General features: G+C 35.6%; 1 protein-coding gene across 6 annotated transcripts in view; it reads right to left on the reverse strand.

The window, feature by feature from the left end:
* Positions 1–27,800, reverse strand: part of CDH18 (cadherin 18) — a 993,557-nt gene that overhangs the window by 487,815 nt on the left and 477,942 nt on the right. The window lies entirely within an intron of this gene.

Genomic DNA, 27,800 nt, shown 5'->3' on the forward strand with positions numbered 1-27,800 from the left:
ATATCCATCTGCTTCCACTCACAAAATTACTTCAGTCAGCCCTCCCTCTGAAAGGAAAGGTAGATAGGAAAGAATAACTTAATCGTAGAGTAACCTAATGTTTTATACATTAATCAACTTTTTTTTTTATAAATATGAAAAGACTATTCAAGAATTAGGAAGCATTTGAGGGAAACTAAAATCAGAAATAAGAAAATCTAGGATAGAACAAGTAGTAACCTTGAAAATGAATAGATAGCACTTTGGGATGGAATACACTTAAAAATTAAGAAAAAAACAGGTGGGCTGGATAAGAGAATGGCCATATTAAAGAATACATTGATCACCCAGAAGAAGCCTGAGAAATTTAACACACTAAAGAAGTGACTACAGAGACTACAAAGACCATACCAGTATAAAAATGAACAGGTGGTATATTAAAAAGAAAGAAAAGAAAAAAGAAAAACTTGAAGGGTAAATAAAATAAAAATTTCCTGTGATCAGGAAAAAACCAAATCTTTAATTTGAAATACTCCATTAAATTCTAAAGGAAAATCAGAAAGAGAAATTAGGAAAACAATCCCATTTACAATTGCCTTAAAAATAATAGAATATCTAGGAATAAATCTAAAGAGGCAAATGATCTGTACTTATAAAACTATAAGACACATGGAAAGAAAGAAATTGAAAGATCACACAAATAGATGGAAAGGTATACCATGCTCATGGATTGGAAGAATACTATTAAAATGACCATACTACCCAAGGCAATCTACAGATTCAATGCAATCCCCATCAAAATGCCAATGACATTTTTCACAGAACTAGAACAAATAGTTTTAAAATGTTTATGGAAACACAAAAGACCCTGAATAACAAAAACAATATTGAGACAGAGCAATGGAGCTGTAGGTATGCTCCCTGATTTCAAACTATACCACAAAGGTATAGTAATCAAAACAGTATGGTACTGGCATAGAACCAGACACATAGATCATTGGAACAGAATAGAGAACCCAGAAAGAACCAACACATATGGTCAAGCTATGACCAAAGAGGCAAGAATATACGATGGAGAAAAGACAGCCTCTTCAGTAAATGATTCTTTTGCATGTAGCTGTTCACTTTTCCCAACACCATACTGGACTACCCTCTCACTCCAAGAACAAAAGTAAACTGAAAATGGATTAAAGACTTAAATGTAATACCTAAAACTATACAGCTTCTAGAAGAAAACTATTATATAGGTAGTATACACTTTGACATTGGTCTTAGCAATATTTTTTTGGATATGTGTCCTCAGTCAAGGAAAACAAAAGCAAAAATAAATCAGTGGCACTACAACTAACTAAAAAGCTTCTGCACAATGAAGGAAACTATCAACAAAACAAAAAGGTCACCTAATGAATGGAAGATATTTACAAATAATATATCTGATAAGGGATTAATATCCAAAATATACAAAGAACTCATAGAACTCAACATCAAAAAAACAAACAACTCAATTAAAAAATGGGCAGAGGACCTGAACAGACATTTTTCCAAAGAAGATATTCAAATGGCTAACAGGCAGGTGAAAAAATGTTCAACACCACTAATCATCAGAGAAATGCAAACCAACAACAATGAGCTATCACCTCATGTCCGTCAGAATGGCTATCAAAAAGAAAATAAATGTTTGTGAGGATGTGGAAAAAAAGGAACATTCACACACTGTTGATGGGAATGTAACTAGGTTCAGCCACTGTGGAAAAGAGTATGCAAGTTCCTCCAAAAATTAAAAACAGGTTACCACACAATCCAGCAATTCTGCTCCTAGATATTTTTCCAAAGAAAACAAAAACACTAATCAGGAAAGATATATGGACACCTATGTTCATTGCAGCATTATTTATAATACCCAACATATGAAGGCAACCTATACATGAACAAATAAAGAAGATGTGATACACACACACACACAACTGAATATTACTCAGCCATAAAAAAGCATGAAATCTTGCCATTTGTGACAACATAGATGGACTTAGTGGGTATTAGGCTAAGTGAAATAAGCCAGGCAGAGAAAGGCAAATACTGTATGATTTCACTTATATGTGGAATCTAAAAACCAAAACAAATGATCAAACAAGACAGAAACAGAATTATACATACAGAGAATAAGCGAGTATCAATAGTTTCCAGAGATGAGGGGAGTGTGGAAAGAAGAAAAATGAGTGAGGGAGATTAAGAGGTACAGAATTCCAGTTGCAAAATAAATGAATCACAGGGATGAAATGTACAGTATGGGGAATGTAGTAAAAAATTTTGCAATATCTTTGTATGGTGACAGTTGGTAAATAGACCTATCCTAGTGATCATTTTGAAAGTTATAGAAATACTGAATTACTCTCTTGTGTACCAGGAACTAACAGTGTTGTAGGTCAGTTATACTTCAAAACAAATAAATTCATAAAAAAAGAGACCAGATTTGTAGTTCTCAGAGGCAAGGGTGGGGGGGGTGGGGGAATTAGATGAAGGTAGTCATAAGGTACAAACTTTCAGTTATATGATAAATAAGTACTAGGGATGCTGTGTACAAAATAAATATAATTAATATTGTTGCATGTTACATGTGAAAGTTAAAAGAATAAATCCTATTTATTCTTCTTTATTCTTTATTTTCTTGTGAGTTCTTCTCACAAGAAAAATTTATTTCTTTTAGTTCTTTAATTTTTTATCTACATGAGATGATGGATGTTCACTAATCCACTGTGGTCATCATTGCATGATGTATGTAAGTCAAATCATTATGCCATATATCTTCAACTTATACAGTGCTGTATGCCAATTATACCTCAATAAAACTGGAAGTAAAAACTTCTAACTGAAAATAATTTTTAAAAATACACATGAAAATTTCTGGTGAAATTTTAAAATGCCAGACTAAAGAGAAAATTCTAAAGACTTCCAGATAGGAAAAAAAACAAAACAAAACAAAACAATAAAGTAGGTTATCTATTTATAACTGAAAACCTGACTGGCATTAGATTTCTCACCAGCAGTAAATATTCAGAGATAGAAGAGCCTATTTGAAACAGATGTTTGAATCTAGCATTCTTGTAGTTTGCCGTATTATCAAAGATAATAGCAAGATGAATATATTTGAACATGAGAAAGTGAAGAAATTTTATCTACACCTGTATATTTTAAGATCATACTATAACCAAATGAAAAAGAATGACAAATGAATAAATAAACAAAAGGAAGACACTGACACAAGAAATCAAGACATACTTGTTAAGGAGTAGATCCAGACAAAGTGATCATTAAGGTAAGCTTTCCTGATTTTAAGACTAAATTCAGGACTCCCTATACCACTTAAATCAGATTCCTCTGATTTAAGGTAAAAGCCTAGGAATCTGGATATTTAAAAAACTTCCATTAATTTATTCTTATGACTAGACAAGTTTCAGAAATTACTATTAGACCTTAACATTTGGAAGACGGTTCTTTGAGCAACAATTTCAAAGATACAGGATTTCACAAATGGACTGAAATTATTGATCTGTCCTTTTAATAAACGTACAAAGCATGAAAAAATTAGATGTTAAATCAATGTAAATCCAAATAACTTATAACACACAAAATAATATGTTTAGCAAAATTGGAGGGGCAAGATGAAAGGTGGACAAGACATCAACAGATACAAACTAGATTTGGGAAATCAAAAAAGAGAAATTTAATTATTTTAAGCCATAAAATCATAGACTAGCAGAACTAAGGAGGAAATAGGTGGTTTAAGTGGGTTAAATCCCTTATCTCTCAATGGTGGAGAGTTGACAGATAAATATTTTTAAGTTGTGAATATAAAATATATAACAGTATCCTCTACCAGAAAAATTAAAAATAGGAAAGTCTATGGGGAGTGGGACTTGGAGGAAGAGCTTTTCTTTCTTTCTTTTTTTTTTTAACATCTTTATTGGAGTATAATTGCTTTACAATGGTGTGTTAGTTTCTGCTTTATAACAAAGTGAATCAGCTATACATATCCATATATCCCCATATCTCCTCCCTCTTGCATCTCCCTCCCACCCTCTCTATCCCACCCCTCCAGGTGGTCACAAAGCACCAAGCTGATCTCCCTGTGCTATACAGCTGCTTCCCACTAGCTATCTATTTTACATTTGGTAGTGTATATATGTCCATGCCACTCTCTCACTACATCTCAGCTTACTCTTCCCCCTCCCCATGTCAAGTCCATTCTCTACATCTGCATCTTTATTCCTGTCCTGCCCCTAGGTTCTTCAGAACCTTTTTTTTTTTTTTTTTTTAGATTCCATATATATTTGCTAGCATACGGTATTTGTTTTTCTCTTTCTGATTTACTTCACTCTGTACGACAGTCTCTAGGTCCATCCACCTCACTACAAATAACTCAGTTTTGTTTCTTTCTATGGCTGAGTAATATTCCATTGTATATATGTGCCACATCTTCTTTACCTATTCATCTGCTGATGGACACTTAGGTTGCTTCCATGTCCTGGATATTGTAAATAGAGCTGCAATGAACATTGTGGTACATGACTCTTTCTGAATTGTGGTTTTCTCAGGGTATACGCCCAGTAGTGGGATTGCTGGGTCGTATGGTAGTTCTATTTTTACTTTTTTAAGGAACCTCCATACTGTTCTCCATAATGGCTGTATCAATTTACATTCCCACCAACAGTGCAAGAGGGTTCCCTTTTCTCCACACCCTCTCCAGCATTTATTGTTTGTAGATTTTTTGATGATGGCCATTCTGACTGGTGGAAGAGCTTTTCTTAAACATTTTGAACTGTTGGAATTTTTTGACCATGAGAATACCTATAATTTCTCGACTAACAGCAACTGAAATATCCATTAAAAATTAACATTGGAAGCAAATAAGGGTTAATGCTCAGATTGATGAACTATGAATTTACTTTTAATTTTCTCTTTTCCTACTTCACTGTTTCCATATATTTCTCAATTAGCACATAGAATTTTATAATTAAAAAAATAAACTATTTTAATTGTCTGTTTAATCATTACCATGACTTTAAAGACATTGTATTGATTTAGACATATTCCATGAAACACAGTACTTAGCTGCTATATGCATGATAAATCCGTTGCATAATGAATAATTTCTTGAATACTATACATTTCTAGTACAAACATAAAATAAAATGCATTTAACTATTTCTTTTCAAAATTGCAACAAAAGCATTTTATAAATTAAAGTTAACTTAGAAAAAACATGCTGCATTTATAAGAAGAAATTAAAAATTGTTTCAAAGGACCTAAAAGATGCACTTTATTTGATGAAAAATTAAAAATGTCAATTCTCAGTTAAACATGTTAAGAACTTTACAGAACCACAACCAAAATTTGAATGGAATTTTTTTTTAATTGGCAGATAATGTCAATTTCATTTCAAGATTGATTCACTGGAGATACCAAGACAGTTTTGAAAAAGATTAGTCATACTGGGACTTCCCTGGTGGTGCAGTGGTTAAGAATCCGCCTGCCAATGCAGGAGACACGGGTTCAGACCCTGGTCTGGGAAGACCCCACATGCCGCGGAGCAATTAAGCCCATGCGCCACAACTACTGAGCCTGCACTCTAGAGCCCGCGAGCCACGACTACTGGGCCCCCGTGCCCTAGAGCCTGTGCTCCGCGACAAGAGAAGCCACCGCAATGAGAAGCTCACACACTGCAACAAAGAGTAACCCCCGTTCGCCGCAACTAGAGAACATCCGTGCACAGCAATGAAGACCTAATGCAGCCCTAAATAAATAAATAAATTTAAAGATAAGTCATATTGAATTGACCTATAAACATCAATTACATTTTGAGTGTAAATTTCAAATGTAGCTTATACATCAGTAAATGATTCAATGTAACCAATAACAATGTGAGAAATATATACAGAAGATATAAAAATTTACTATATAACAAAGTGCCATTGAAAATTAGAAAACCAAAGAGTTATCATTTATTAACTACAGAAGGTTAATTGGCTAACCATTTGGAACAAAAATAAATCCTGATTCTAATCTGATATATACCAACAACCGTTTCTAGGAGTAAATACTTAAAGATTAGAGTGTTGATTTAGAAATCTTTCCATGAAGACACAGTAGATCAGTATTTAACTGATCTGTGCATGACAAATTTGTTGAATAAATAAATGATTTTATAAAAACTGGAATACATTTAAATGCTGAGAAAAATACAGTTAGATATCCATAAAATCTTTGAATGTGGAAGGAATTTTTAAGGATAACTCAAGATAGGGAAACAATATAGTAAGTGTTCATGGAAGAAAAAAAATATCAGAGTGAATAGATCAGAATTAGCAAGGCAAAAAGTAGCAGGAGCTGAGATCAAAGATGTTTACTGAATATTTGAAGTGAAGTACCTTATTGGAAATAGTGGTGTGTTTGTGTGTGTGTGTGTGTAGATAATTTGTCTACAAACTAAGGCTTACAGGACAAATTGGCCTTCCACATATTTTGGTATGGTATGTGGACAAATATTTTTTAATATTTTTCAAATGGTTAAGAAAAATCAAAGAAAGAATACATAGTGAAATGTGATTATATGAAATTCAAATTTCAGTGTCCATAAATAAAGATTTATTGGAACACAGTCATGCCCATTTGATTACACTCTTTGGCTACTTTCATGCTGTAGTGGAATAGAGTAGGTTTGACAGAGACCATATGGCCCACAAAGCTGAAAATATCTACTATCTAGCCCTTTTCAAAAAAAATTTGGCTTATGCTTAATGTAGACATATCTTTTATGAGTTTTTCAATCCATACCACATACCATCAATTTGATAGGCAAAATTTGACTAATTTTCATATATAAATAATACTTTAAACTTTATATGAGCTCTGGATAGACATCATTTATAATGAAAATGCCAGATTGCTTTGAGAATTGGGCAACATGCAAATATAATTATATTTGTTTATTAGAAAAAAACACATACATGTAGAAAATCAGTGTACATGCCTTTGTGATACATAATCATGTTTGCCAATTTTGTGGTTACACTGAATTTCTCAGAACAAGCTTTATTTTCCATTTTAATTAAGCCAAACATTTAATTACATTTCCAATATTCTATCAGCAGAAACAAATCAATAAATGTAGAGTGGAAAATTATGAGAGCTGGTCTTTAATATCCCATCACAAACAGAGCATGTGATGGGCAATCTGTTCTTTGAGGGTACATAACAACCATGCTTCCCATGAATGTTAATTCCACTAAAGCATTCAACTACAGTACAGAAAGTTTTTTAATTTTTAGCTAATATCTTTTAGTTAAAGTACAAAATCTTGAAAGTATATCCTATTTATAGTGATACCCTGCCCCTTGGGGTTTTAATTTCCAGCACAAGAGAATTCAATAAATGAATGGATAGTGCTTATCAAATATAAAGTTTGCTGCCAAGCAAATAATGCTCTGCTCAAATTCATATCAATAAAATTATAAAAACACTTAAAATTTTAATTTTATTTTCAGTAGTCAATATGTCTAGAGCAATTTGATAGGTGCTATGGAAAATAAATGGTATCTGCCCACAAAGTACTTACAATAATACATTAGATGAAGTCTTGTAAATGTGAAAAAGGAAATAAGAAAAAACTCATATCCAATGAGAGATGTTAGTGTAGAGAAATAAATGTCTTAGAAGGGTTTTCTCCCATCAGCTCTCCTGGAGGACTATGCTTCGGCATATCACCTGGATTCCAGAATCTCTCCTTAGGTTTGCATACTCAGAAATCTGACTCTGTTACCATCTAAGAACAAGTCAATTTCTCAGGACCAAACTGCCATTAACCAAGTTCACAAGACTGATGTGTGAAATCAGAATGGGGATGGGTTCATCTATATGGAGAACTATCACTGCCTTTTAAAAGAAATTTCTATTGGAGTATAGTTACTTTATGATGTTGTGTTAGTTTCTACCATACAGGAAAGTGAATCAGCTATATATATACACATATCCCCTCTTTTCTTGACTTCCTTCCCATTTAGGTCACCACAGAGCACTGAGTAGAGCTCCCTGTGCTGTACAGTAGGTTCTCATTAGTTATCTATTTTATACATAGTATCAATAGTGTATATATGTCAATCCCAATCTTCCAATTCATCCTACCCACCCCCTTTCCCCCTTGGTATCCATGTGTTTGTTCTCTATGTCTGTGCTTCTATTTCTGCTTTGTAAATAGGATCATATATCACTGCTTAAGAAGACCAAAGTAGCAAGTTCTTACATGAGTGTATCCTCTCTGTTGAAAAAGGAAAAAGTCAAGTTATAATGTAAAGATAGCTTTGTGAGAACAGAAGGAGAGCAAAGGAAGTTAATAATATCATTCAAATACTTAATGGCATCTACCTAGATAATCTAATTCATCTTGCTTCAAAATATGGTAACACCTGGCCAGAGCAACCTCTTTATGAATGGAAAATGCTGATATTTGCTCCTTATTCTTTGTTTCCATGGCTGGTAATAGCCCATTCTCAAAGATACATTTTTTATTTTTAAAATTTAATAAATTTAATATGGTTGCAGTTATATTCTGCTGGACTGAGAGCTATTCTACACTCTTCTTGGACGATGTGTCAACAGAACCCTCGGGTACTTACATAAATAAATAATGGAACAGATTACATCCTCCATTTAACCCTACATGTTGGAAAGTTGTGTGTGTGTGTATATATATATACACCAAAAACATAGTATTCCAGAACTAGAATAACAATGATCTTATCCCCTAAAGCTGGCCTTCCCCCTATATTTTCCTATTTCAGTGAATGACATCATTATTGATCTAGTTACCCATTTCAAGGATACAGGGATCACCTTTTATTTCTACCTCATCTCACGCCCCACAAACATCGAGTGTATCATTATACACTATCATTTTGCCTCACAAATAGCATTTCAATTCCATTCACTGTCTTCTGGGGCTTCCCTGGTGGCGCAGTGGTTGAGAATCTGCCTGCCAATGCAGGGGACACGGGTTCGAGCCCTGGTCTGGGAAGATCCCACATGCCGCAGAGCAGCTGGGCCCGTGAGCCACAATTACTGAGCTTGCGCATGTGGAGCCTGTGCTCCGCAACAAGAGAGGCCGCGATAGTGAGAGGCCTGCGCACCGCGATGAAGAGTGGCCCCCGCTTGCCACAACTAGAGAAAGCCCTCGCACAGAAATGAAGACCCAACACAGCCATAAATAAATAAATAAATAAATAAATAAAAATTAAAAAAAAAAAAAGAATTGGTACACTGTCTTCTATCTCAACAGACATCTTTCTTGTCCAATTTATCATCATCTCTCCTCTAAACTACAGAAATAGTTTCTTAACTGGCTTCTGCATGTTAACTGTTATCCCCATTCAAACCATGAGTTATTTCCAAATATAAGCCTGATGCTTATGTTCACGTCATTAACATCCTTTGATTGATTTTACTGTTTTTAGAGTGAAGAGGGAAGTCCTTACTTTGACAGTTAAGATGAAGTATCATTACTTAGTTGTTGTTTGTTAAGAATCTGAAATGTGCCTAGGACAGTGAAAGTGAATATTTATAATTGTTCAATAAACATTAAAATCTGTCTCAGTGATATACATCCTGAAAACAGGATCTGTACAGCTACACTGATGAAGTACTTAGTTTTAAATAATGGAATCCAAAATGATTTCAAAGAAAAGTTGGCATAGGAAGAATAAGAATTTTGTTATGAAAAGCAGTTGGAGAGGACATTTTAGTCTAAGAAGGGCAACATGGTCAAAAGTACAGTTAGCATTGTTAAGTGTTTTGTTTGGACTAGGAGGGATCAAAATTGGACATGACACCAGAAGAGTCACATTTGTAGGGTTCCTATCCCAAACATTTCCATGCTTGTCACCAAAGCACTCTTCTCTGAAGCAAATTCTTTTTGCTGCTTTGTAATGATATAACAAAATTCCCTGTAGTTGTCAATTTCGATCCCAGAACAATGGGCAAAATAAAAAGACTTTACTTCATTCATTTACTTGGAGGACACATCAAGAGGCTTCCCAGGGAAATTAAAATCAATTCTAAGCTTCTAATTTGTATATTCTCACGTAAGAGCATCTATAACAACTGTTATAGTACCATTAAAGTAGATAAAATTACTTGAGTAAATAATTAAGACAATGTCAAAGCGACAACTAAATATTTCTGGTAGTGGCAAGAACTATCCTATAATCTAAAAGCATATGTGCTACATTATGTACTTTATTTCTCATCTATGTCAATGAAGCTATACCTCAAGAGAAAAATAACTAATTCCTGTGAAGTTTGAGAGTGTGTTTGAGACACTGAAATTTCAGTGTTTCCAGCACCATCCATACTTCTAGAAAAAATTATTTGAAAAAGATGTTCAGTGTTATTCAGATTCTTTTTATTCTTAAAAGTTAAGGCTTGCCTTTCCTAAACAGATACAATGAAGATTAGAATTACTTAAAAGTCTGGAGATACCCCCTGTCAAATGAACCATTGATGTTTCCAAAATTAGAAGTCTGGAGATAATGAAAATTTAAAATAAAGTCACTGGACCTGTTATTTTAAAACACTAGTCATGAGCACCTTTATCAAAGATACACTGTCCGTCAGTTGCATCTTCTCCAGTGTGTGTTGTATATGTGTTGTATGTGTGTGTGTGTGTGTGTGTGTGTGTGTGTGTGTGTGTGTGTGTGTGTTTGGAAGTGCTTTATAAGGAACTGAGGTATTATTTCAGGGCAACAAGAAATACTGAAGAATCACCACTGATCATTCTACTATCTCAAAATATCTACACAAAATTAGTTGTTTTGTTTTCATTCTTCAAAATTACCATTAATTCTCACTGCTGTTAATATTGTTCCCATAAATATTGTTTATGAACTGAATATGTTTTCTATAATTAGCAAATAATAATCATTAGGCACTGCTTCCATAGTATTCAGAGTTTTTTATATCATTTATCTGAATGACAGGACCATAGATGCCAAGTAAGCTTTTGAAAATTTTTGAAAATTTTCCATGACCATAACATTTTGGAATGATACTAAAAAGTTATTAATATTTGCCACTAATAGGAAGTCATTATTTTTTATAAATGAATCTGAAAATGGAAAATAATTTGTCAACTTTCACATGCTGATCTTAACTTACAAGCATGTATTATTATACTATGAACTTAATTATAATTTGTGAAATTATAATATGGTTCCTATTTCAAAGGCAATCTATTGAACATGAGGGGAGGGGGTGCTTGACAGTTCAAGTGCAGTAGAATAATGTCACTAGGGTCCCTGGTTCAACGTGGGGAATGCTCTTACAGAGCCCAAATCTCAATGGCTCCTTTCTCACTGAGTCCCTCTGTCCCTGGGTTCTCTCTGTAGTTCTACGAACAGTTATGACCCTGTTAAGTTTTGTATTGCAGCTTAAAAATAGGGCTTAACTTATTAGATTGATGACCAACAAATTTAGAATGTCTTTAGATTCGTTTTTTGTCTTGGACATTAAGGATGAGAAAGATTATTTTTAATGCCTCTTAGTATCTGATTCTGTTTATATATTTGTATCGATTGGCTAATATCATGATGAATTTATAGATACCATCCATATCAATAATAGCTAAGGCTTCTATTTCATCATTTCCTCAATTTAGACTTAAACATTTCAACATAGATCTTACAAACAAGCCTTAGGGTACAACATAGATATTTAAAATTCACACCTATCAAAGTATTTTTACATACCAAACCTTAAGGGAACCAAAAATTCCCTTTGTAACTACTGCATTATAACCATATTATGAGGCTAAAAGTAGACTGTCACTTGGTTTTATGCAGCCAAGTGTATTTTTGATGTGCTTTCCTCAAATGCTGTTAACAGTAAGGAAAGTTGTTTATGGTGCAATCCAAAATATTTTTAGATTACTTAAGTCAATAGGTACCCTGCTGCTTCATGTATCATTTAAGAGAATGTATTGCACTATGGTTGTACAAAAATTTCAATGACAGGCTATTTGTGAAATTTCTCTATTACTTCAAGAGGGTAAGAGTAGGGGTTCTCCAAATATGCCAGAAAGGTATAGTGCTACTGCACTTTCAAATTAATGAGGTCAGTCCAGTAGTGAATATTCAACTGCATTTCAACATGTTTACAAGAGAAGGCTCTCTGCTAAGTCCTGCCTATAATTTTAGGATACAAAGAAGAAAAATCTATAGTCTCTGCATATACACCATTTTTGGTGTATTAGAGAAGAGACAGAAACAGATGGTGGAGGTTTGATACTGGCAATGTGATAAGTATTGCTATGATGGGATAAAGTCAGGATGAGAACTCTTCCAGGAAATGGCATCTAATCCAGTCTGAGAGGAACGAGAAAATCTTCCCAGAGGAGATATACTATGCTGACACCTGAAGGGTAGATAAGAGATAATCATGTAATAAGGGCATGAGACAGTCAGAATCTTCCAAAGCAAACAAGTAGATTTAAGTTTTCACTCGTGTAATAAAGTAAAGATACAAATACTTGTTTATGTAGTTAAAAAGTCAAAGACTAAGCATAAGAATGATTCGGCCGTCTTCTTACAGAGTCATCTTTCTGTAACGCTAGACAAGATTTAAAATGTTATGGATGCGAAGTGGAGAAGAAGTAGTGGTGTGAATCCAGAAAGTTGAAGTTTCAGTCTGAGTAAGCATCATTCAGAAAGAGCGCCAATGAGCCAGGTGGAGGCATGCATGTAAGCATCCTATTACTTGTTTTCTTGCCAACTGAAGAAGAATTTGATGATAGTAAACTATTCAACTATTGATCATTCAGTCAGGAAAGAAACTTGTCTGAGTTCTGATGTCCCCTTTTCATGTAGAGATTATTCCTCAGTGACCCAGGATGTACACATATTCCTCTAACGAGGAGGGAGGAACTCTGGACGTCCATAGAGCTGGCGATAAGATGAAAGGAAAGGATATGTTCTGGATCAAGAGTGTCAACAAGAATAATCACAGAATCTTGTAGAGTGGGGACAGTAGAAGAATGAGCCAGGGTTTTTGATGGAACTTCTAAGAATCTCTGTGAATGATAGAATTGCACTTCATGTTGATTACAAAACTCTGGTTCAGAAATGGAGATAACACATAATTAGCCATGAAATAATGCATGGTTTACCTGGATCAAGTTTCCCATAGGTCCCGAACTGATAAAAGTGTGATCCAATATTTACTCTGTGCTCTGAACAGGGCAAATGAGAGAGAAACAGAACTGGCATAGCTCCCAGAAGACAGAGTGATTGGGCATACACCGCCTGTCAGAGGGATGTGGTACAAATAAACCAAGGATCAAGAGCATATCACGGGCTTCCCTGGTGGCGCAGTGGTTAAGAACCCGCCTGCCAATGCAGGGGACACGGGTTCGAGCCCTGGTCCGGGAAGATCCCACATGCCATGGAGCAACTAAGCCCCTGCGCCACAACTACTGAGCCTGCACTCTAGAGCCTGCGAGCCACAACTACTGAGCCCACATGCTGCAACTACTGAAGCCCGCACGGCCTAGAGCCCGTGCTCCACAACAAGAGAAGTCACCGCAATGAGAAGCCTACACACCGCAACGAAGAGTAGCCCCCGCTCACCACAACTAGAGAAGGCCCGCGCGCAGCAACGAAGACCCAATACAACCAAATATAACTAATAAATCAATTAATTAAAAAAAAAAAGAGCATATCACAAGTACATCTCAGAGCAGTGGGAGTGTATGTGAGTCAAAGCAGAAGCCTGGTCAACAATTGAGGTGCGAGATCTAGGACAAGATAGAAAGGTTAATACCATGTCTACACGTGTGGTAAAGAAAAATGAGGATTTAGAGTTAAATTAGGGTACCACTTTACTGAGCACCTCCAGTATGCACTGGAGATAATGAGTTTGTATTCCATCAGCAGAACGTCACACAGTTGGACTACTCAGCATGTAGGTGTTTGGCCCATTTGGCGTAGTAAAAAGACAAGAGAGCAAAGGAGCTGGTAAAATTGAATGAAGTTGTAAGTGAATGAGGCCTTCACTCCATAGGGAGGGAGAACAATAAGAAGGGAAACTATTAAATCAAGGGATTGAACATCTTGGGAAGATGGAAACGTGAAGGGAAAAACTCATTGAGGTATAAAGAGAAGACACTGAACTGTACCTGTTCAACTTAGATTTTCTGAAAACAAATTCTTTACTCCAACAAAAACTCAATGCTGCATATATTTGCATTCACTCAGAATGCTGGTTGTAACAGAAGGCATAACAAGATGTAGAGAGACAGATTTCCATTGTTCAATTTTAAGTGAATGGTGACATACCTAGCCTTTGTTCCAGAAAAATCGTGTTAGTATTATCTTTAACTTTTTGTAAATCTCTGGTCAGGGTTGCAGACTTCTTTTAACTCAGAAGCTCTACTGGTTTCTTGAATGCAAGTTTACCTCTATAGACCAGGGCCCAGTGGCCAGTAGTTTGTAGTTTCCAATTCATATTAAAATTGTCTACTGGTAAATAGGAGACAACAGTTAATAGTTTACAGGTATTATAAATGTACATTTTAATAATAATGTCCTTTATTTGGTTTTCTCTTTCTCATGTCTCACTGTCCTTTTTCCAAGTAAATGGCATTGTCAAAAGAAGACTGTCCACATTGTCAATAATTTTCAAAATGCATTTCAAAATTCCTTGGGGAAAGAAATTGAAGATTTTTTAAAATTAAAGTTTCACTTAAAATATCAAATAATTTTTCAATCAGTGTGCTCAATATCTTTACTTCTGAAGGACTAAGTATGTGCTGAAAGCCCTCAAATATTTTAGGAAGCATTTTCCTTGGAAAATTAGCTCTGGCTAAACAAGAGGCTTTTTTCCTCTTAAATTCAGATTTTTATATTGCCAGTTTGGGGAAAAAAAATATAAGTTTTCTATTCTATTTGTAAGGACATTTTCACTTCCAGAAAAAATAAAGTCAAATTTGCTATTTTTGGTTAGATATTGTTTCCCTTCCTTTTGCTACTGAGGAAAGAAATGCTATTTTCATGGATAACATTAGACTAATGTCTCAATAAACCACTTGTAAAATTATTAACAGGTGAACTTTCTTTAGTATCAATAGAAAGAAAAAAGTGTCACGAAAAACCTAAAATTGGTAAACCCACATATCATAAACATTAAAATGTCCGTTACATTTAGAAAAATCACTCAACTTTCCATATCACATATATTTTTGAGTGGCTAGATTATTTTAAAATCATCTGACAACTGTAGAGAGAGAACTGGGGTGTCACATCAGTGGCCAGCAATTGGTGCAGCGTATTGAAAGAACTAGTACTTTCCATAGAGACAGATTGGCAAAGAAACCGCAGTTAAGAAATATAGTTTGGAGAAAGTGGATAAGCAAAACCAAAGCTCAGTTTTTTGAGTCTTGAAGCAAGAATTGGGCATCTCTCAGCAGGCCTTATAATGTATGTAAGAAAAATAAAGGAGACTAGGATACAAAGTGGATAGAAACTTTTCTCTTAAGTACACTGTTAAGTATTATCATTCCCCTTAGTGAATTGGAACTGGGCCCCATGCCTTATGCATTAGGGTTAGTTATATAAAAGTACACACAGTAATACATGTAGAGGTCTTTAGTGACTGTATGAGTTCGACATCCTCAACAAGATCTTGACCACAAGGGTTCATTCTAAGGCAAGACAGAGAGAAAAAGATTTGGGGGATGGAGGGAGAGAGAGATGCAACTGACAAGTACTGTTTATGTGTACTTACTGTGTCAGAATATTACTAAACACTTTAGAGAATTAACCATTTGATTTCCATAACAAGATGAGGAAGGTACTATTTTTTTTTAATACAGAGTTTTTTGTTTTGTTTTGTTTTAATTGATGCTTTTTTAAAAATTAATTAATTAATTAATTAATTTATGGCTGTGTTGGGTCTTCGTTTCTGTGCGAGGGCTTTCTCTAGTTGCGGCGAGCCGGGGCCACTCTTCATCGCGGTGCGCGGGCCTCTCACTATCGCGGCCTCTCTTGTTGCGGAGCACAGGCTCCAGACGCGCAGACTCAGTAATTGTGGCTCACGGGCCCAGTTGCTCCGCGGCACGTGGGATCTTCCGACCAGGGCTCGAACCGGTGTCCCCTGCATCGGCAAGCAGATTCTCAACCACTGCGCCACCAGGGAAGCCCGGAAGGTACTATTATTAGCCTTTTGTCATGGCTGGAACTGAGGCACCGTGTGGTTGAGTAACTTGCCGAGGTCACACAGATGCGGGCCCAGTGCCCAATGCAGGCATTCTAGACCCACAGTTTATTCACTTAAACATTCTTCTGTTGGGCCCATGTTAAAATGATACAGGTAGAAATACAAGCATAATTATAAGTGAAGTGAGGCCCAATATCCAATTGAAATAGACATAGAGCTTTTAGACTCCATGGCATGACTTTTTGAAATAAAATTTGGCTGCCCAGAGTAGAATAAACACACAAAGCATTTACCACTTGGAGAATTTTTTTCTAAATCGAGCCTTGCTTTTGAGTAGGTATGATACAGAGATTAAGTACCTAAAATAAAGTAAACCATTTTGTATTGAAAAGAATTTTTAATATTTGGTGTGAGGGAACTTAAGAAAATCAAAAGGGATATTTATGATATGTACATAATTTTTTTATAGAAGTTTTCCTAAAGCAATACTGTAAGGTTATAGAGGCAATTAATAAAACACTGAACATGAGAACAACCAAGAGTTTTCTTTCAAGGAATGAAAATGAGTAACTAGAACATTCAGATCAGGCAGAAACAAAGTTTCAGCACCTTAGATAGAAGATCATTAAGTGAGTCATCTGAGAAGAAGGCATTGGTAATGAACTTGAGGAGGTGAACAATGCCTTGGCATTTTCATGGTATTCAGCACCAAGAAAATATCACTAAACAAGAAATGAGTATTGTACTGATTATAGACAATAAAATAAGAAAGCTAATGTCATTTGAAGCACAAAGCAGAGTAAAATTAAAGAATGTCTGCCTAAAATTGACAGAGGAATGACTTCTAAATGAATGGGGTTTACATACTTTTTTACTGATGACATGTAGTAATGTAGAGTCATTATAACATCATCTCTATAAATACTTGAACTGGATGAGAATATTGGGGAATGACATAAACTATCAGTCACATGCATTTGAAAACATTTTTTTTTCCAGTAAGCAGACATCATACACACAGCAGTTGATAAATACTGGACTAATAAAAATAGTGTGGTTAAAGAGATTTTATCCCCAGAAAATAACCCCTTTAGGGATATCACAAGGCAACTGATTTTTTAACACATTACATAAAGGGCAATTCTGTTTTGCAAAGGAGTAACCATCAGGCATCTATCATTCTATTTTTATTATTTATGTCTTCCTCCACTGCTCACCCGTAATCTGTGCTTCTCTGAAAATCTTATATTTTTATACCTTAAACACCACAAAGCATTCTGAATATTGACTACTCCCTTGAGTTTAATATATTTTATGTAGTTTATTAATGTAATAGAACTCTATGCAAAGCTACTTTGAAATCAGAAAGGAAAAAATACCATGCATATATAATGGACTGAATTTTCCAGTGGTCTGTATTTCCACTCAGTTGTATAAAATCTCTGTCTTCTAACATCTTTCATATAGCTTGCAATGTAGAAAGGTTTGTAGTGGATAAGTTTATAGCAGATAGGTAAAGGATCATTTTCAACCTTTGTGGAAATAGCCAAATTTTCTTCCACAGAATCTATCTTTAATATCTGCTACACATTTTTTCCTTTTTTTTTTTAACTTTAAAATACACCACACCTAATAGAGTATTTATTGCCCAAATATCTGTTCCCTCTTGGAATTCCTTTCTATATCAATGACATCATTCTGATCCAACATCTTCTTTTACATCCTTTCTCCACTTAATTAATTTGTAAGTCACATCTGTATTTCAGAGATATCTCTCAAATCACAGTCTAATGCCCACAGCCCTCAGCATTGCCTTTGCTAAGGCACTCATCATGTCTCAAGTGCGGATAACTCTACCTGCCATCCCCTTTCTCTACCACTCTCATTTAATTGTTTATATTGTTCCTTGGCCACAGTTCTTGGTTATAGAAATAGAGATCCACTCTAACTAGTTAAAGAAGAAAGGGGTTTATTACTCTGTACACACAACTCATAGAATCTTTAATGCGATTAAAAACAAGAGACAGTGCTGAGCTTCCGTGAAGATTTCCGAAAACTCCACCACAGAACTGGGCTATCGAATGAAAAATGTTAGCATGATCATGACTAACTGCCTGTGATCTAAGACAACAACATGCTCTGAGTCATACTGCCTGTGATCTAAGAGTCATACTGCCTGTGATCTAAGACAACAACATGCTCTGTCTCTCTCCCTAATGATTCAAATTGGCACAACCTCCCATTAGCACACTGATTACAGAATCTTAAATTCCACCTGGAACTTTTGCGATGGAGTCTGGAAAATGCAGTTTTTAGTTTTCCAGCCAAGAGAGTACAAGGAAGGGTCCTAGACTGAGCATTACGCAAATGAATTTACAACATCCATCACGTATTGCAAACAAATTATATTTATAAAAACCTAATCTCATCATGAAACGACCATTCTTCCACCAAAATGTTTTAACTAACCACTGTCTAAAGGCTAAAATTCAAACATATTAATATTTCTTTACATACCCATTTATGTATGCTCAAAAACTTGCTTTAGAGTCCATTCAGAGCTTAGTCTTCTAGGCTCTTATTCTAAGAAATACAATACAGATCGTTGCTATTAAAGAATTTAAGCCATAGGTAGGGTACTATGTAAAATACATAATAAGCAAAGTGAGCTGGGGTGATATAATAGTGTTGAAAAAAATGTCCCATGAAACCTGAAAAGACTAATGTGAGCTTAAGAAAGGGAGAGGTGAAGAAACTTCAAAGAGCATGTAGTATTTCAGCAAGTTTTTGAACCACAGAAATGTCTTGGTCTGGTGGCCATGTAACTGTGGTGAAGAGAAACAAAGAAAAGTAGAATTTATAGACTTGTATGAGGATATGAGAATACAGAGTACGTAAGAAAATGAAAAAGGTAGAGAACGTAAGTTTTTAGGAATGACTAAAAATTTGGTTTTATATGTTGACATGATGAGGCAATAAGCAGATGAAGAAAATTTCTCACTGGCCCTACCAAAGGGTTTTAATTGTGTCCTATAAGTGATTGAGAGCCTCTGAAGGAGTTTGAACAAAGAGGTGAATTTAAGTTTTTCCTGTTGGTATGATGGGGCATAGACTGAAAAAATGGCAATGCTATAGACATATAGAACCCTCAGAAACAATTAGTCTAGGATCAAATTCAAATTCAGACAGTGGCTTTCAGTACTGATAGCAGCCAATGCTTTGTAAACAAATGAGGATGTATTAACATCATGACTCAACTTGGATGGTCTTCAATACTGTGGCTTATTCACTAATAATTTCCTCTATCTCACTCCAGTGATTCTAAACTAGTCACCTTTCTCAGGCCACATCTTTTGCTCCATGCCTTTGTACATTCTTTTTCTCTCTGCCTGGGATAGCCTGTCACTCCTCTCTGCTCAGTTTTGTATCTAACAAGATCCAGCTCAAAAGGGCTTTGCTTTTGTAAATCTCCCTTCACACTCTGAGACAGTGATGGACATTCCCTCTTCCCTGCATGAAGAATTCTTCCATCTTTCCTGAATAAATGTACAGATTTTATTATACTGTGTTTGTGGTCTACATTCCTACTTGGCAATGTCTAAGAGATATAGACTATGTCTTAACTTGTAGAATGTAACAGATTTGAGAAATGTAGACAATTCATATAAATTAAGGTAAAGTGTATAAATTTTTCTAGGATACAAAGGGAAGCCTAAGAAAAACACCAAGGTGATTAACAGTGTGAGAATGTTTCCAACATCTCCATTCTTTTTTTATACTTAATTGGTCATGTTTCCATTTAGGGACTGTTGATATAAACACATAAAATAAATTCATATATTTTCAAACTAGTGGGTGTAAAAATGACCACAGTTTAATCATTTGTTAATTAGCAAAGGCAAATCAGCATTTTATTTCAGTCTTTGACCAAACCTGACCAGTTTGTGTTTCCTAAATTTGATTTTTCTTTTCAACAAAATAATGCCTGGTGAAGTTGCAGGTTATTTTTAACTACTATAATTTCCTCTTAATCAGTTTTCTTGTCCTAGACCTCATTTTCCTTTAATCAGTTCAGACATTCCCCATTGTTAGTACCAATTCAAAATTATAATGTTTAAGCCTGTTTTCTAAGGTAGCCACTTAGCAAATTCTTTTATACCACAACTTTCTCCATATACCCCCCTCCATTACTATCTATTTATCACTTGGTCCCTTTTCCAAAGTAATAACTTCTGCTAGGAAATATGTTCTATTAAATATCCACCAACTACCATATCCAATACAAGTCTTAGTTTTGAATCATTTCCTTCATAAAAGGACATCAAAGAATATTCTAAAATAATGCTGATTTTTCTATTCTATACTTTTACACAAATTAAATGTACTTATGCACCACTCCTTCTTAAGTAATTTAATATTTTTGGTTCATGTTGGTAACCTGACCTAGGATCATTCTTAGAAAAATATCATATGAGCGTGTTGCCTTCCTGTAACAGGAAAACATATTGAAGAAGCTTCTTGTATGGAAATATGTGAGGTGAGGATCTGTGGCCTGGCAGATCTGATCTTTGGTGAAATCATGACTTTACAAATTCGTTGCTCCGTGACCATTGACAAATTACTAACAGTCTCTCAGCTTTAGTTTTCTCAAATGTGAAAAATAAAGTGATAGTATCTTTCTCATGGAATTTCTGTGAAGTTTCGAAATAATATAAGTACTAGGCCTAGAAACTGTTGTCAGCAAATATTTATTGAACATAAAACCTATCCAATAATATACATTATTTACAACTATATGTATATAAGCATAGCAATTCTAGCTTTCCATCCGGTAGCAAAATATAAATGTCTTTGTTTTCTAGCTTGGAACTTTTCTCATAACAGCCATGTTTAGGTAAAAATCAAACACATGTTTGAACACTTTTCTCAGCAGTGAATACCAGGTCAACATTGAAAATAAAAGGAAAGTTCTAGCTAAAAAAAACAGCTTTACATAATAGAATTTGGACCTTAAGAATCAACAAAACAATATTTTCTCTAATGAAAATAATGCTAATTATCAAGTTGCTTTTATAAATGAATGACTCTATATACTTTTTATGTATGCTTAAATCATGCGTTTAAATATGAAAATAACTCCCTAATATTCACTTAGTAGACTTTTAAATTTAATATATAATATAGCATGAGAAATAAGTTTCATTAAACTACACTATACATACATACGTAATCTGCTAATTTTTATCCATTTTGATAAATGGTTGAATGTTTAAAATATATGTTAATGGAAAACAAGTTCAGTGGGAAATGTGGGGAAGGAATTTAGCATTTATTGAGAACTTTTACACATCACAGCTGGTGTTGGATGACTTGGATGATTCTACCGACATTATAATTAATCGGATCTTCAAGCACTGCTGAAGCAGATACCACTTCCTCCATTTTATGCAGGAGGAAGGAAGCTCTGTGAGGTGAGGAAATTTATTGCTGGCAATGTGGTGTAGTAAGTGGTGAGGCTGAGACTTGACCTTGGCTGCTGGACTACATCACGCAACTCAATTTCCCTCTCACTGGAAGTTTGACTTCACTTTTATGACTTAAAATGTTACTTCTAATTTTCATGTTAGGGTCTTGAAAGAAAAGTCAGTGGACCAGTCTGACTTAAGATAGGGTTGCTAAGCATCAGGAAATATGTAAATTAATATAACTGAATTTGCTTTCTTCTTCTGGGGATGGTTGGATTAATATTGGTGGTCTTAGAAAATGTACACTAAATTTTGTCAAATATTTGCATAATTAATGGACATCTACTTCAAATGTTACAATTACTAGTTAACATTGCTTAGTCTACTTAGAAGTATTTTGAGATGCTGTAATAAAGAAACAGTCTCACTTCTTTAATGCCTTAATTTTATACATACAAATCGTATATATATGCACACATATATGTAATCTGTTTAATAAGCATAGTGAAAACTTTCTGAATTGTCATAACATTATCAACATAATACCAATAAATTAAGAGGGTAATATATATGTCTTCTGTTTCTGGAGAATAATTCCTTCAACTCTATTATTGAAAGACTATTTAGCTTTTTCTCCAGAAACATTATATAGAACATAGAAGATTAAAATTAACAAAGGTAAGATAGACATTCCATGAACCCTTTCTACTATTTTCTAATTTGAGATCACAGAATACATATGTATGTAATTCAGAAAGTAATCTTACTATTGACTTAGCAAAGTATAAATCTACAACTTTGAGTAATTTGAAATGATCCTACATGTTTACATTTAGAGAATCTGAATGGTCAGGTGAATGTTCAGTCAAGAGCAAACAATAGTTCTCCTATAGCTGAGAGTGAGTTCTAAACTGCTAAATGAGGGATCCTTTTGGCCTTCAATAATGGAATAAATTGGGCTTCCCTGGTGGCGCAGTGGTTGAGAGTCTGCCTGCTAATGCAGGGGACGCGGGTTCGAGCCCTGGTCTGGGAAGATCCCACATGCCGCGGAGCGGCTAGGCCCGTGAGCCACAGCTGCTGAGCCTGCGCGTCTGGAGCCTGTGCCCCGCAACGGGAGGGGCCGCGATAGTGAAAGGCCCGCGCACCGCGATGAAGAGCGGTCCCCGTACCGCGATGAAGAGTGGCCCCCACTTGCCGTAACCAGAGAAAGCCCTCGCACGAACTGAAGACCCAACACAGCCAAAAATAAATAAATAAATAAATAAAGTAGCTATAAAATTAAAAAAAAAAAAAAAAAAATGGAATAAATTAACCAGTTTAAATATAAGTGAAGAGCTCCTACTTTCCTGTAACACCCCTTTCAAAAAATCATCTTTTGGACCCAAATAATAATCATTTGTTTTATTCACATATTACACTAATTTATATGGTTTATAGATTATACACTGAAATTCCAAACCTCTCATCAATAACTTTTAAACACCTTAACTATCACTAATAGTGTAGGTTGTCTAAGGGGAAAAAATTGTGGTATAAACAATATGTTGTATCAATGCATATTAGTACCCTTCATGGGAGGTGATTGTTGCAGAGCCCAAAGAGAATCTTAACCGTCGGAGGCAGATAAACGCCTGCGGAAGAGCCTACCCTTAAAAGAAACAGGGTCAGAAATGCTATACCATGTCTTATTATGAATTGGATAACTGTACATTTTTATAATGCCACTAATTAATCTCTTTCCTTTGTAACATTCTCATTAGACCGTATGAGATGCTTGGCCATCCTGCCAGAAATGTTCCTATATCTACAGGTCTTGTTTTTCATTAAAGTTATGTTCAAATTTCAAAGATTAGAGCAAAATTACTGAAGTTCTGCTTTGATGCTTACTTAAAACAAGAATGTTCCACATGGTTGTGAGATTATCAGTGCTAATTATTTATTGAAAAATGATTAATGGCTAACTTTTACAATTACTTTTCTATGAAACAGAATGTGAATTTTACAGTTTATTATCTGGAGAGTTCAAGAAGAATATGTTTTCTAATTGTATTATTTTCAAACCATGAAAGAACATAGCTGTATTAGTTTCTATTGCTAGGTAACAAGTTACCACAAACTTAGGGCTATAAAACAACACAGTTATATAGGTAAAGAAGCAAATTCATGGCCTGACAGTTCTCTGCTCACAGCACCACAAGACTGAAATCAAGGTGTCTGGTGGTCTAAGTCCACATCTGGAGCCCCTGGGGGAAAAATCTGCTCCCAAGCTCATCCTGCTTGTTGTCATAATTTAATTCTGTGTAGTTAGGGCATTGAGGTCTCCTTTCCCTTGATGGTGGCCAGCTGGGGGCCACTTCACATTCCTAGAAGCTGCCCACATGTTTTGCCACATGGCTCTCTCCATCTTCAAGACGATAATGGCACGCTGAATCCTTCTCTTGCTTCAAATCTATGAGTTTCTCTTCTGTTCCCAGCTGAAGAAAACTCTTTACTTTTAAAGGGCTTATGTAATTAATTAGGTCAGGTCCACCTGGATTACCTCTCCATTTTACCATGTTAAGGTGAACTATGCCTTGTAACATAACCAGATCACAGGAGTATAAAATCCATCATCTTCATAGTCCCGGGTATTACACAGCAGTAAGGGCAACAAAGGGATGGAAACCTTACTTCTGAGAATGAGTCATAGAGCGTCTCAAATTCCACAGATTCTCAAAAATGATGCTTTATAATGATCCCTTCTTAAAGATAAATCACTAGTGTGAGTCATTCATAAAATGTATCAGATCTGAAACTCTGAAAATTCCAAATGGAGATAATGCATATGTATTCTACTTATATCTTTATGGGAGTTTTTAATCACTGTGCAAAAGCAGCACATAATTTAAAAAATAAAATAAAAACCAAAACCAAAAAAGTACACATTTGTCCTTTTAACCCTTTATTTTTAAATTTTATTTGTTTATTTATTTTTATTTATTTATGGCTGTGTTGGGTCTTCATTTCTGTGCGAGGGCTTTCTCTAGCTGCGTCAAGCGGGGGCCACTCTTCATCGCGGTGCGCGGGCTTCTCACTATCGCGGCCTCTCTTGTTGCGGAGCACAGGCTCCAGACGCGCAGGCTCAGTAATTGTGGCTCACGGGCCTAGTCGCTCCGTGGCATGTGGGATCTTCCCAGACCAGGGCTCGAACCCGTGTCCCCTGCATTGGCAGGCGGACTCTCAACCACTGCGCCACCAGGGAAGCCCCTTTTAACTCTTTTTTAAACACACTTTTAACTGAGTGTTTGAATGAAATTAAAACAAACAAAAAACTAATAACATTTTCTATTTTTTCCTCTCTGGTAGATTTTTTTTTTTTTGTAAGAGTATACGTGGTTCTATAAATACATAAGGATACGTTTTTAAAAACATTTGCCCTTTTGCTTTTTTATTTAAGAACTCCATTTATTCCCTGACTTTATAAGCCCTTACCCTAATAGGGAGGGTGATGATGGGTCCAAGTCTCTTCCAGCCTAACAGGAGGCTCCAGACAAAGACTGGCCACTAAAGAAGTCCTGTGTTGGGTAGAAATGTCTAGACTCCTTTATCGCTCGCTTACTCTGTCATTGGCTGAGGGCCACCCAAGAAGGGTATGACTTTAGCTCAAAAGATGAGGCAGACCTTTAGTTTCTAATAGCTGGAGGCTGTCAGCTAATCCCGCTCCTCGACAAGAATTCTGAGAAGACAGCTCAGTATTATGTGCCATACTCATAGAGCAAAGAATCTAACTTCCATGTACGGTGTTTACCCCGAGGCTATCTTCATAAAAGCACGTGGACAGAAACGCTATGCGATCTGTCAAAACAGTGACATAATCATAAGATCCATACATCTGACTGCTATAGATTTTTTTCTGGTATCACCAATAAATATTTTCTTCAGGATCAAGAGAAAATCAATGCTGTAGTATATAAAAGATAAGCTGGTATAATTGGCCATGTGACATTGTGAGGAAAGTGGGAAGCAGTCCTGGATCAATGGGGAAAAAAAAAAAAAGGTTGCGTTACACTGTACAAATATGTACTTAATGGATATCGGCTAAGGCTACAAGGAACTCAGATATACTGGGATATTACTGGTCAATAGAAGAGGTGGAGATAATTTTTCACATCCCAGTGAAAAATAATAATTAGGAATATTAGGAATAGGAGGTGGACTCTATAAAGTGTTCTAGAAAACCTGAACGCCAAGCAGCTTATACCTACACAGACACATGGAAAAGTAAAGTTATAAGAAGGTTGTGCAAACATTGTGAAATGATGCAGCCGACGTGTATAACCATGTTCGCTCTGGCAGAAGGAATTTTGCTAGCAGTGGGAAGAACTATTTGAATGGAAAATTTCACAACTGACGTTGGGTGCCTCTATCTCAATACAGAGGACATGAGTGCCTATGTACATTTCCTCTAATTACTCTAAGATTCGCAGAAGCTCAAGAGAGTTATGAAGGAACCTCAACTAAATCATTATTGCTAGCTGTGTTTCAACTGCCTGAGTTTGCTCAAAGAAAATTTATAGATGAAATAGGTCTGGAATTCTATAAGCTGCTCTGATCTTAATTCATTCTGGTTTATGTTGGACTTAATCTTATCTATAAAAGAAAGTTTGCTACAGTGGAATTGATAATACCAGAAAGACCCAGGATTACTTAACTTATAACAGGAAGAAGAGAAGGATTTGGAAAACTAATGGTTTAAACTGTTTGTGTATTAACAAGCTTTAGAAGGGGCTCTTTCATCACAGATTTCTAGGTATGGTATCAGATATAACAGATTGGAAAATCTAAAGTGGCAGGTAACAAAGAGGTAAGAATGCCCCAGTGACCTCATGCAATTTCTGAGGGCACTAGGCACTTGGCTAACTACCTCACTCACACCTAATCAAATGAGACCTCAGTTTCATCCCTGCTGATCTCTTTGCTCTGGTTTCTATTTTCTTTCATTGGGAAGTCAGGCAGTGACACTGGTTGTGGAGGGAATCCAAGATACTCATGCATAAACTACTCTGCTTTTCAAAATCAAAACAAAACAATGACAAAACCCGAGAGCAACAAGTCTCGAGAATCTTTATTTGACATTTATTTGATGTTTGTAGAGAAATAAGATTAGGATAATTATTTAAGGCAGGAAATATTTCAGATTCCACAATTCACAACTATCTTTGCACAGAAGCAATTGACAGTGAAAGATGAGCTGGGGAAGGATATTTTTAGAGACTATAGAAGAGAGATGGAGTGAATTCATTTCCCACCAATACATTAGACAGGTAGGGCTCATCTACTGCAAAGCAAATAGAATGTTCAACATCTGGGATAAGGAAAGATGACATGTGGGGAGTGTGGGTGGCTGATATTGAGAGTCGGAAAGAAAGACAGGGCAAGGCCAACCTATCAATCCACACAATGGAAGTCATTTTCCTAAGTGCTAAACTGGGAATATGAGCCCTCGCCACTTCCCCTTGCCTTTTTTTTTTTTTCTTTTTTAAAGAAGATTGTCACTTCTGGATCCTTAAGGAAAGGAAATGTGAATGCAGTACCTCATAAAACCTAAGAAATCAAAATGGGTTTAGACATACACGTAAAAAACAAAGGTAGGAGGAAAGAAGAACCCAGTGAATGATCCAGACAAGAGGTTCTACTGTATTTTTAGCAAGAATGGACAAGATAGATTTTACAGAGAAGGCAGGGATAAAACTAGCCTTAAAGAGAGGATAGGGAATTCTGGCAAGCAGAGGTCCAAGGAATAGTGATGTGGTGAGCAGAATAATGGCCTCCCGAAAATGTCCACGTCCGAATCTCCCAGTTAATAAATCTCATGTTCCTGTTTTGTGTTATGTTTGCGTACATATGTAGTTGCTTACCACCACACCGGCCCAGACAGGTGCAAACAGTGGATAATAAACTCTCCAGACTTTGATTCCTTATCTACAAGGTTCCAAGTCAATATTTGAACCTAGGTGTGTGTGTGTGACGCCAATGTTATCACTTTGCTGCCTTATTGCCTTTAATTGAATTTTCTAGGCCTTGTATTAGATATTTGAATGATCTGGATCGTTCAGTGCTATA

This window comes from Balaenoptera acutorostrata, chromosome 2 (assembly GCF_949987535.1).
Source record: "Balaenoptera acutorostrata chromosome 2, mBalAcu1.1, whole genome shotgun sequence".
Taxonomy (NCBI): domain Eukaryota; kingdom Metazoa; phylum Chordata; class Mammalia; order Artiodactyla; family Balaenopteridae; genus Balaenoptera; species Balaenoptera acutorostrata.